Source organism: Lissotriton vulgaris, chromosome 9 (assembly GCF_964263255.1).
Source record: "Lissotriton vulgaris chromosome 9, aLisVul1.2, whole genome shotgun sequence".
Classification (NCBI taxonomy): Eukaryota; Metazoa; Chordata; class Amphibia; order Caudata; family Salamandridae; genus Lissotriton; species Lissotriton vulgaris.
In genome coordinates this window covers 318,170,790-318,184,143 of record NC_141697.1, presented here as the reverse complement: position 1 = coordinate 318,184,143, position 13,354 = coordinate 318,170,790, and positions in this window count along the sequence as shown.

Below are 13,354 nucleotides of genomic sequence, written 5' to 3'. Positions count from 1 at the left end.
TGGAGGTAGACAAATACACTAACACATAGGGAAAAACATAGAAAATAAATTAATCTTTATTCAAATAATTTTTAATGCATTTTTCAATAATGTTTGCAAATAAAAATATCTTCATTTCCCATATGGCTGAGATACCCGCCACCCCCTCTCAACACAATCCCCAAAGGAGGGAAACCGGAAACAGTTCTTGAAGTTTTTGGAAGAGGGAGGGAGTGACCCTCCCGGCCGTATTTATTAAAACAAAATTAAAACATTAAACAGTTTCATATTAATGTACAATTTCATTACCACATTGCGATGTTTGGCTAACCTTAACAGATTCTCTAATACAGAGGTTCTCCTAGCCGAACTAACATCCTACAAACATTTACTTGAAATTATGAAATTGTACATCCTAACGTTTAAGGGCCAACGGCAAGGTCGTAACCGGTGTCAAGATCCCTAACCAGAAATACCCCCCCCACTTGTGAGGGGCGACAGCACTGAGGCGTACCTCAAGTGCAACTACCAATTTCCCTTTGACTTGACGGGGGCACCAATAAAACTCGACGCCACTTAAAGGTCGTTCGAGGACTCGTGTGAGGTATCTAGAAGGTAGCGTAGACCCCCCCCCAAACCCCGCACAACTTACCACATCTGCCGTCGCAGACGTCACTGGCCCCGGGAAATTCCCCAGGAGGGGGCTGTAACCCCTCCTACACAGAAAGGGGCCTTGACCGCCTTTCCTTTTCTTTCGGCGACCCATCCTTAGAAGGGACCGCCTCCCCGTTGAGGGGCCAATGGCCACCTCTCCCGAGCGCTCCCATCCGTGTTGGGTGACGCCCACTCATAGGGATCTTCCAATTAGTGCTCACCGATCATGACCTTACCGCCACAGGCCGGATAGTTGACCGGCTATCCGGACCCCCCACAAAGCTCCTACCTAAAGGTCATGTTTTAACGATTTTAACCATGCTAGGAAGTCTCCTATGAGTAACTCATTCCCCACCCGAGACAAATGCACACCATCCCCCAAATACATACTGTCATCATTAATACAGCCATGCGAAATAGAATGCAATGTCCTGGAACGGAACAACCTACTCACTTTGTTATTAAGCTTTCTCACAGAGTGATTCAAAGCAGGAACAGAAATAGCCCCTCGCCACACCTTTCGTGGGATCATATGGGACCATGCAATTGTGCACCCCGGAACTCTCCTCGCCAACCAACTTACAGTGGAAAGCATTGCCTCCAGGAGAAGTCGTCTACCGGTGGTGACCAAATCATTGCCCCCTAGATGTACTATGACTATAGACGGCGGTGACCTCGTCCGCCCTAACAAACCCTCGAAAAATGCTTGAAACTGGTCAATACAGAGACCGCCTCTTCCGTAGAAGGACACACTGTACCCGTATTCCCCAGCTACGTGAATCATGTCACCTGCTTTGAATACGTCCGCGGCACGCCTCACGTATGAGTGACCCACGACCCACACCTCCTTTTTCACAGCCGGTGATGTCTGACCGCTGGCCCGGTGTTGGGTCGACTGCATAGTCCGCCCCGCCTCGTAGGCTTGCGCAACTGAAAACCAAACAAAGAGAAGAAGCGTGAGTACATCATTACAGCTTCACAACATGTGCAACCGCACATACCTCTTATAACACTTGGAGGACCAACGCCCCACTCGTTTCACTTGCTCAACATTAAGACCCCTAGCTGTAGCTTCCGTAGCAGCCCCTATCCGAAAGGAATGGGTCCCAAACTCGCCCGGGTTCAAGCCCGCAGCGGCAATTGACATCGCAAGCACCCGCTGAAACTGAAATTTCGTCAGTGGGGTGGCGTCCGCGTGTCTCAACAAGGTCCCCCCCCATGATGCCACCCTTCGTGCTAGGTAGTCTTCTAAACACTTTACCGGACACATGGAGGACCCGGGAATCCTGCGTATGATTACGCAGTCACCCATCCCATCTTGATCGGTCTTGGACCTGACAAAGGAGACAGTCATTGTCTCTCCTCTGATCTGAACGCGTTCCTGGCACAAACCCCCTGTCACATCCCGTTTGTTCCTTGCCACCAGTTCGCTTACCCGCATCGCTCCATGAAATGCCAGCGTAAAAGCGGCTCGGAACAACACCGTCTCAAACTGAGATGAACATGTGGCAGGGAGTGTGGCCAACAACTGGGCCAACCTATCCAAACCTATCGGGCGCCTCTCATCTACTCTGCGACCCTCAAGGCGTTGCCACCCACGCAGCGCTTTCTGTACAACGAAAGACGCTGTCGGGTCCTGGATACCATGAGCCCTGGCCACAAAGGAAATGGCAGCACGATGCCTCTGGGCCGTAGCCACCGATTTCCCAGCCCTACGTAAGGACATCAGAAAATTCACTACCCATTCCTCGTGGCCCCAAAGCCCCTCTCTATCAGTCCCCAAAAAGGCTAAATAGGACCGAAACGCCCCTTCATATGCCTTCCTTGTCCTTGGTGCTAGGCTCTCGCCCACGAGGTGACGAAGTTCGGGGCACCGAGAGACCAGAGAGCTTCGGGAAAGGGTGCCGGCTCTGGGTCCGCTGTGGGAAGGAAACCCGCGAAAGCCTGCATATGAAAACGAGACAGTGCATCAGCCGCCTGATTCATCACCCCCGGGACATGTTTTGCTCTGAATAGCACATTCAGTTGCATACACAGTAAAACAATTTCTTTGAGCAGTCGTAAAATCAGTTTACATCGTGCTGCCTGGCTATTGATGCACTCGACCACGGTCATATTGTCAGACCAAAATACCACAGAGTGATCTTTGAACCCTTCGGGCCAGGTTCTCAGGGCCACCAAAATGGGGAAAAGTTCCAGGAAGGCAATATTACTTGTCAGTCCATTGTCATGCCACCATGCCGGCCATCTTTGTGCCGACCATTTTGTGCCGAAGATGGCACCAAAACCTATGCTACCTGCCGAATCTGTCCATAGCCCCAGCTCTTCAGAGGACACGGCCGGTTTGTTCCAGACGACTCGACCATTAAAATCCGCCAGAAATGCTAACCAAATGCGCATGTCCTGGCGGACCTCAGCCGATAGTCTCGTGCGATGATGACCCTCCTTTAGGCCGACCATAGCTTGGGCAATAGAACGGGAAAAGGGGCGGGCCATCGGTATAACCCTCAAGGCAAAATTCAACTGTCCCACCAACTGTTGTAATTGATGCAGCGTAACTTTAGATCCATTTATACACATTTGCAGGGCTGCCCTGAACTTCCCCACTTTGTCGGCTGGTAAACGAAAACAACCCTCACTGGAGTCTAACTCGATCCCCAGAAACTCGAGGCAAGTCGCAGGACCCACCGTCTTACCTGGTGCCAATGGCACACCAAACTGCTTCATTAACACACAAAATTCGGCCAAGGCCTGGCCACATTCGAGATCCCCGGCTGCCCCAAGGGACAGAAAATCATCAAGGTAATGTATTACATGTTGAAAACCCGTCCTCTTTGTGAAGACCCATTGTAGAAAACTACTGAATTTCTCGAAATAGGCACAAGATATAGAGCACCCCATCGGCATACACCTATCCATGTAATAATGACCCTGAAACATGAAACCTAGGAGACGCTGGTCGTCTGGGTGTACCGGGAGCAATCGGAACGCTGACTCGATATCTGACTTCGCCATCAGCGCCCCGGGCCCCAGGCGATTCAAAATGGCTACGGCCTCATCGAAGGATGCGTACCGCACCGAACACACTTCCGGGTCTATTGCATCGTTTACAGAAAGACCACGTGGAGCTGATAAATTATGAATCAGTCGGAACTCACCCGGGTCCTTCTTGGGGACCACCCCTAAAGGAGAACAAACAAAATTCTGCACCGGGGGTACACTAAACGGGCCGGCAACCCGACCTCGACTAACCTCTTTCCGGATCTTATCCTGTACCACGGTCGTATGCTGGAGGACCGAAAGTTGATTTTTACACTTCTCCACACCCTGAAAGTCCCCTACTGGGATGCGGAAACCATACGAAAACCCGTTCCGCAGCACCCCAGCAGAAGTACGATCCGGGTATTCACTGAGCCAGGGAATCATCGCCAAGGTATCAATCGGGGTAGGTAAAGGCGCCCCTCGGACTATGTTAGACCTGTTTGGCGCCTCCTCTACCGCCGTTATCACCCGTTTTGGCTCTGCACGTGGACTCAGGATGGGACGACCCGCACCCACTACATTCGTGTTTAAATTTACACGATCCCTGGGGCCTAGTACATTTACCTCTGTTGAAATTCCAGCAGAACCCCCTTTTCCCTGTATTGCTGGCAGGTCTGGAGTAATCGTCGGTACCCGTACCTGATCGAAAGGGCGTCCCCGCATATTGGCGGGAGGATTCGCCAACATCACTCCCTACCAATGGCATTTTCAACATACCTGTCTCCTTCATTTTATCCCATGTCAAAGAATCGTAACAATCCCAGGTTAAGCTTTTATTATGCTCTTTAGCCTTTCTAAAAAGATTATCGTAGCAGAACCAATGGTTACCCTGGTGTGACGTCGAGTACCCCATGATTCGCGACTGATAGGTCGGCAACTCGGAAAGCAACTCGGGCCTACGTTCCCCCAAGATCGACGTAAAAATCCCCCATGCTTTTCCCCAATTGCCAATATTCTCATTCACTTTAAAGGCGGCCATTTTTGCGCGCCAAACACTCGGATGCATGAGGTCTTTCTGGCCCTTAACATGCTCCACCTCATAATGATCAACAAGCAACGAGAAGATGTTCACATATTCCCCCGCCCAAATCTTCTCTTTAATTGCCAAAGGCACATGTTGACCCAACCTTTCTCTACGAGAGGGTGCTGACTCATCCCTCGCAATCGGCAATGGCCGCTTACCTGCACCGGACGCTGCCTCTGCGGTCGTAATCGTCCCTTGTGGCTTGTCACCTACTGCAGCCGGCGCGGACACCTTGGCTGCATCCCGTTTCTCGCGCAATTGCTTCATCAGCGCCTGCGCGTCGACAGCCGTGGCGCCCTCGCTACTTTCGCCCAACCACGCTGCAAGTTGTGCTGCCAGCTCGGGCGGCATATCTTCATTGGACACCGGGGTGACCACCACGGGAATCGGATTCCCCTCCACGGGTACTGGGGTTGGCGCTTCGAGCGGGGTACGGGGAACCGGGACGTCTCCCCCAGCTGGTCCCCTCCTTGGCCTCTTGGCTCTCCCTCCTGGGGCTGCTCCAGCCGAAGGACGTTCCGGCCCCCCTTCACCCTCTCTCTCCGCCACCCGCTTCTTCAGCTCGGTCATCTCCTTCATGAGGACCCGAAGCATCTGCTCGGTCGTCATTCTCTTTCCGCCTTTCTTGGGCATTTCTCCGACAGAGTATCTGTAAGACAAAAGAAAGATTAAAACGCTCAAAATTGGCTCTTCGTTCCGTCTCGAGCTCACGTGCAGCGAGGAGGTGCAGCTTCAGAGCACAGGAACAAGAGGATGCCTTCTGGTCTTGCGTCCCCTTTTATCCGTCTTCAGGGCGGGCGTAAACCCGCCCCTGCCTTCCCCGAGGGCGTGGCCAGCCGCGTCAGTGTCTAGGCAGGCCCACTCTAGGGCGGGAAAAAGCGCGCCCCGGCTACGCCGCTTCGGGCATACCAGCCGAGACACGCTTCCCGCCCAAGATGGCTTCCCGGGGGGATCGAGGTACTCTGCCATACGTGCGGGGGGACCGAGTGGTCGCCCCTTTCCATTACACATAATATTTTAATACAATATATTGGGAATGGTAGCTCTGCAAAATAGTAATATTTAACACACAGCCAAGATTGTGGCATATTTAAAACAAATGACACTGAATGGTGGTTGTGGAGCAAAACTAAATATTTCATGTAACTAAGTTACAATGTCATACATTTTAGGTTTAGTGCAGGTTTGTTGCCATTTGTGCCTGTGGCAAACCTAGGTGAATAGACGTTAGGAAAATGTATTTTACAATAAAAAATATATATTTTTTTTTTTGTTAAAGTTAGTCTTCTTAAAATACTGTGGGGCATATCAACAAGAGTCAGGGTTAATTACAGCTGACCGCGCTTAGCGCGGTTTTTATTAACGCCAGCTATCGCTGGAATTTATCGCCATGCTTGCGCTGTATTAACAACGCATAGCGCAATGGCGATATAAAGTCCAGTGATAGCGGAGAAATCTCCGTTTTACAGGGAACATCGATGGTTTTTCAGCGATGTTCCCTGCAAAACGGCGCTATGCTTGATGATACGACCCTGTGGTCATGACACAATAATCCACCTCCCATGTTACACATACATTAATCTGGATTTTAGCAGACGTTAGTTTTTGGCGAAAACGTCAGCTAAAATGTTGTGGTCCGCCTTGTAAATATTGCGAAGTGCACTTAGCGATATTTAGCAAGTCCTCCTGTATGAGGTACGCCCAGTGACTCCCACTTTGCATCTCATTAGAGATGCAGAGAGAGGCGTCGGAGAAAAGGCTGCTAACATGCGCTAATGCATGTTAGCATCCCCTTGTAGATAGGGGGATAATATTATCTCTGCTTTTTTTACTTTTAAAGCCAAAAAAGTGGAGATAAGGCCTTTGTTAGTATGAGCCTGAATTACTTACAATAGAATGCTCCTTGCCTTAGTAGCGGAGATCTCTACAACCAGTTGGAAAGTTACTAGTAATAACTTTTTGAGCATAAATTAGATTGTACTGTTTTTGAGCATAAATTAGATGCGCCCTTATTTGTGATGGAAACTCTTAAGTTTACATGAAGGCAGTGTAGGTGTGGATCTACACACGCAGAGATGTACACATCTAAAGTACCGTTGTGAATTAGCCCCAATATCTTCAGACTTTCCTGGATCTGTCTTGGGTTCTGTCTACTTCTAGCACTGGGAAGTAGACGTCTGTAACATCTGAAACGTTATCAAGGAGCGCCCTCTTGCAAGTGCTGCAGCAATCTTTTTCGGTTGGCAAACAGATTTGCAGGATTATATTCCCTTGGGAATTCTTACAGACACTGGGGACAATCAGGTACATGCATCAATGTAGACTTTTGCAATTCCTTATCGCGATTATTAAGGAATCGCAATTAAGGAATTGCAAAAGCCTATGCCTGTAGGAATCGCTATAAAATCTGCAATTCCCAAACATTCCTTAATTGCGACTCGCAAATTGTGAGTCGCAATTAAAGAATGCCTGCCCATTCATTCCTATAGGCCTACAGGCCCATAGGAATGAATGGGAGATTGCATGCACTATTTGCGAGTACCAATAGGTACTCACAGATTGCGCATGCATTTTCAAGGGTGCAAGAGTGTCAAAAGGACACCCTGTTACACCCCTGAAATTGATCTGTGCACACATGTTGCGCACACACTTGCCCCAAGGCCATGTGGTTGTGTGTAACCCTCAACTTTAAAAAATGCACTTTAGTGCATTTTTCAAAGTTTTTGCAAATTACCATCAAGTTCAACTTGATGGTAATTTGCGCCCCCTAGTATATCACAATTTGCGCTTCCATCATGCATTGCATTTAAGGAATCGCAATTTGCAATTCCTTAAATGCATTTGCAATTTAAGAAATCTCAATAATTAGTGATTTCTTAAATTGCGAGAGGCTGACACGTTGATGCATTGCAGAAGCCCATGTTGCAGGCGCAAACAAACAATTTTTGCGAATCACACTGTTGGCGCTCGCAAATAAGGTTGATGCATGTGCCTGAATGTCTGTAGAAAACAGCTGTGGATGCAGGAAAAACAACTGCCATGCTCAATTTTGAGACGTTATCTATTCTCACTGTACCTGGAAATTATGGGACACTGTGGTCGCAGAATTTCCATATGCAGTACTATTGCATTAGGAGTCCTTCGACACATGCAATGTGGAACATTCCATTAATATTTCATTCCAGTTCACTCCTGCACAACAACAAAGGGTTGAAGGGGATGTTCCAGATGTCTCCTTTTTTAACATTCTATCATTTCAATGTCAGGGAACAGATGAACTTATAACTCTGTTTATTATTTTAAAAATTTACAAAAAATCATGAGAGTGCACTGGTGCCTTCTTAAAACAAGCCTTCTCTCTACCCATTTAGGGTTTTCACTCTGGATCTGTACAAATAATGATTGCAAAAAATAAGTCACATTTTGCACTTTAGTAAGCATATTTACTAACTTTCCATGCAGCGTAGCAACCACAGTTGTGGCACTGCGCCGTGCATGGAAAGGCAACTGAACCATATCTACTAAGTTATGGTGCTGTTTTCTTCTCTCCCAGTGCTGCCACATTTTAGGCAGCCATGCACTAACGCTCACACCCTTGCCCCATAGTGCAAGAATATGTGTACATTCTATCGGGCAAAGGATTTGTACTGGAAGGGGATCCTTCCACTACAAAAACTATATTTAAATAATTTGTATGTGTTCTTTAAAATGTAGCACACAAGCAAACTTGAAAAGTGTGAAGAGTTCTAAAACTTGCTCCACAGTTACCACTGCCTTGAGGTGCCATGCAAATCCCTGTCTCCAATGTTAGTAGAGAGGGATTTTCATAAAAACCCATAGGTTGTTGCATGGCAAGGCCCATGTACCCCGATTGAATGCCCACCCTTGATGCTAAATATACTAAAGCAGCACTTATCACTAATATCCATAACTGTTGCCAACTTTCCAACCCAATTCCTGATATACATTAGAAAGTAAATGCCACCACGCCACTTTGCCCCAGTTTTGCGATAAAAAAGTAAAGCAAACTCAGCACAAAGTGTTAGTAAACCTGGGCCTAAGTGAGTTTTTTAAATTCAGGCATGGCTATATTCATGTGATAGGTTTTGGGTAGGATATTATTGACTTTTTAATGAAAGAGCTCCTTGATTCCTTATTATTCTATACACTGTGGTTTTTGGACATGCTTGATACATTAAGCACACAGTTCAGAACACCCTTTTAATTACGTACATAGCTCTGTAAAAGCATCTGCATCATTAGTCAATATGCACTTAGCAATTTGCCTTTGCGCTCTCTGATATTTACAGATGTAATGTTCCCAACTACTAATGGCAGTGGCTATTGAAAAATAGATTACAGTAATGCCGCCTGTTCATGAATGGTGAGATAATTAATTGACTTAGTCTAGCTTGTTTTTCAAAGCCTAATGGCTGTAGTCGTGTCTTTAACAGAGCAAAGTATTTCGACTTTTACTTTCAAGTAGTTAACCATCAGCAGTGTACAATATGTGTTTTTTCACAAGGCTCATGTGTTTTTGTCTTTACATGTTAATTTAATATGTGTGCCAACTTAGGGCCCTTTTAGGATGGCGGACGGACCTGCGTCCGTCCGCCACCCCAGAGGAGGAGGGACCGTCCGCAGGGGCAGCGGCGGTCCCTCCGTGCAAATTAGGATGTGACCGCCACCTTGGCGGTCACATCCTGCATGTTTAACATTGCGGTGGGTGCTGCTTCAAGCAGCACCCGCCGCAATGTTAAAACTGCATGCTTCGCATTTGCATGCACAAAGCGGCAGGCACCGCGCGGTGCCTGCCACTTTGTGCATGCAAATGCAGGGGGTACCATAGGTACCCCCCATGTTCACCCCCCACCCCCCGTCACCCTGGGGGCCCGCAACGGGCCCCTAAAGAAATCACCGTATGCCTTTCCACGGTGGAGAAGCCGCAGCGGAAAGGCATCTGTTCACCCCCATCCTAATGTGGCTGGCAGTGTCTGTTAGACACCGCCTCCATATTAGAGCTTTTGCGCCGCGGTCATAAGGCGACCGCGGCGAAAAAGCGGCAGACGGTCTTCCTGACCCCCCAGCCATCCTAATCGGGCGGGGGGTCTTTGAAGGCTCCGCAGCGGTTTTTCCGTATCCTCCGGAGCGGCGGACACTTCCGCCGGCCCGGAGGATGCAGAAAAAACGCAATACTAATGAACCCCTAAGTTCATAGACATGATGAAGTTGATGAGCATTTGATGAGCATTTTCGGAACCGTTGATCCTTCTCTTCCTGGTGGCCACAGCCTGGAACAACCTTACCATGAACATTAGGACCACCTCTTCGCCCCGGGAATTCAGGAAAGGACTCAAGACCTGGCTGTTCGAATGATTAGAGCATGGTGAAGCAGCAAGCAACTCCAGCGCCTTGAGACCCTCACGGGTGTTTCGCTGCTTTACAAATCCTGATTGATTGAACAGAAGAACCATCACTTAGTGGTGGCATGATTACTGAAAAGTTCTGTTTATTGACATGCAAAGTTAAACCTCACTCACCACTAATGTGCATGTAATGGCAGTCCAGATAATGTCTTGCACCTCTACAAAATGATGTGAGGCTGTAGCCTTTGGGTGCCTCCTCTAGGTGGTACCAAATTACAAGAAATAGATCGAAAAGCTGACATTTAATTAGAAGATGTGGAGCACTTCGGAAGTAAAAAGGTATTTTACCATGAGCATCAGGCCACCTTGTTAAATACCTGGTTATACAGGGATTAAAGAATCCCATGTAATATAGTTTTATATTGAGAGGCTGGGGGTTATGATCACTGCTTATAGGAAGTTTTAGGTGTCTTGATATTGTACAGCATTATCATATTCTATGGGTAGTTATAATTAGGTCAGCATTTCCATAGGAAATGCCTTTTTTGTTTTGCTCTTAACTTTGGCACAGTTTGACGAATCTTCACGAAACGTTCCAAAAAAAAGTGCTCTTTTTTGCATACTTTGTGCATGGAATGTTTCTGGGTGATGTGTCAAATGGGGACAGGGAAAAAGGGGTGTCCCAAAATGCAAAATCCCTGTGAATTTCCATAGATATTTTAAAGAAGCACTATCGCAAAAACTGCTGACAGCAATTCTAACAAATTTGGCAGGAAGCTAGATCTTGATTTAAAAAGAGTGCTTTGGTAATTGGGAGAAAGGCAACATTTAGTAAGCCGTAGATTACCGTTTATGTGTTTTATTTATTTTTAGAGTCCATAGTACAAAAGCAGGCAGGATTAAATTGAAAAAAAGTTACTATAAGAAGTTCTAACTGACTTCAGTAACCCCCTCCTCGACTTATTGCTTTTTTTTTTAATACACTGTTTTTTTACCTCTGCTTGTTTCTGATAATAATCACTACCTTGTATGTTGACTGTAGATACCTTGGTCCATGCTTATTTAGTTACATGACTACTTGGATCATGGTGATGGGAAACATTAAATAATTCTGTTCTGACAATTAAAAAAGCCTTATGGGGTTATTTCCTTGGGCCTTCAGGGTAATCTTTTATTATTGACATGTGCAGTGAAATATCAAAGCTGGACTGGCTGTCACTATCTAAAATCTATTCAAAACTTTCACATGTCATATTAGAAATGGAAGATATCACTTTAATTAAGCTTATAAACTTTGGATTTGTATGTCTGTGCCCAGTGACTAAGAGATTTTGGGGGTTATTTATAGTTTGATGGGCACTACTCTATTCTTTTTTAAGTTTAAGACACTTTATTAATGTAATGTTCCTCATACAACATAGGGCAAAGATGTGACAATATTTGAGAATATAGTTAAACAATGTGGACGAGCCCACTATGTGTGTGTTATTAATTTAATTTAATTAAGTCACTGTTTGTAGCATGTGCTTGGACCCATTAGGTGTTGTTAAAAGACCCCTCACACACCAACCTGGTTGGTGTCATGCTTCATCATTGGGGTCCCCACCGGGCGGCCGAGTGCCCACTGGTTGTGCTACGACGCCTGATTACAGCGGAGCTGGTGTTGGTGCGTAAGTGTGATGTGATGTGATATTGTCCATTTAAAAATACCTCTGAGAATCCTTGCCTTTATTTTTAATGTTGGCGGCTCAAGATATGATAAAGATATGTGTGGTGCAACTATTTCAGGAGTTATTACCTTTAAGTTGGCTTATGTGTGGCGGTCTACTTGTTTCAGCCCCCGTAGTATGATTAACAGGGATTTCTTCAGGACCAGGTACGTGATAAGTGAGTGGGGAAAGGTTTGAGGGGCCATGTGAAAAAAACAGTGCGGTACCTTCCCACGCGCTAAGGTGTGTGGTTGAAAAAATGGCGGCGCACTCACTGACACTTTAAAATAGCAAACAATTCCTGTGGGGAAAAAAGAAGACAAAACACAACATATAGGGTTCGCAACATAAAATGCAATCTTATTGGTTATATTTATAGTTATGTCGTTTTCCTTTAAGAAGGCTACTACAGTGACTGGTATGTTTGCTCATGCAGGTCGTGGCATGCAAGGATACTGTGATGCATGCTGCATTGACTAGAAAGTGAGCAACAGGATTCTGTGATTACAGAGATGCAGATTCTTTTTGCACAAGTGAAAGTAAAAACACTGGGCGCTGTCTAAAAATATGGTAAATGTGGAACTATATCATGCGTGGGGGCCTCTAAGGAGAGTACCTAGTGGTCCAAGGCGCACAGAGTGGAAAGGGGCGACCACTCGGTCCCCCCGAACGTATGGTGGAGTACCCCGATCCCCCCGGGAAGCCATTTTGGGCGGGAGGCGAGTCTCGGCTGGTATGCCCAAAGCGGCGTAGCCGGGGAGCGCCTTTTCCCGCCCAAGAGGGGGTTGTCCTAGACACCGCTAGCCACGCCCTGGAGGCGGATTGGAGGTGGGTTCACGCCCGCCCGAAGAAGGATAAAAGGAGCGACAAGCCAAGGAAGCATCCTCTTGTTCCTGTGCTCTGAAGCTGCACCTCCCCGTTGCACGTGAGCTCGAGACGGAACGAAGAGCCATTTTTGAGAATTAACCGCGTGTTTCTTCTTTCAGTGAGTTCGGAGCTTTCTGCCTAGGATCTTTTGAGGAGTATACGCGGACGATGCCTAGCAAGAAGGTCGGAAAGAGGATCGGGACCAATCAGATGCTTCGTATGCTGATGAAAGACATGGCGGATATGAAAAAGCAGATGGCGGTAATGAATGGTGTGGGGGGGCCTAAGAGAGTCATCGGCCCAGCATTGCCGGGAGTGGTCCCGAGCGGGAGGGGTAGAAGGGCCAAGAAGGGAGCGTCGGGGGGGAGGCCCCGGTTCCCGAAGCACCCCCCGCGCCCCCGGTCACCCCGATCGAGGCCCCGGCTCCGGTCCCAGATGTGGGCCAACCGATCCCTGTGGTAGTCGCTCCAGTGAACGGGGAGGATATGCCTCCTGAGCTGGCTGCCCAGTTGGCGGCATGGTTAGGCAAAGAGAACGAGGGGGCCACGGCTGAGGAAGCCAGGGCAATAATGAAGCAGTTGCGGCAATCGAAAGATGCTGCGAAGGCACCGTCTCCTTTTGTTTCCCCGCAGGCTCCCGTGGAACAACCAGTATCGGGCGTTGGTTCGGCAGGAACTACGGTCACAGTGGCCGGGTCAGGTAAGCAGCCGCTG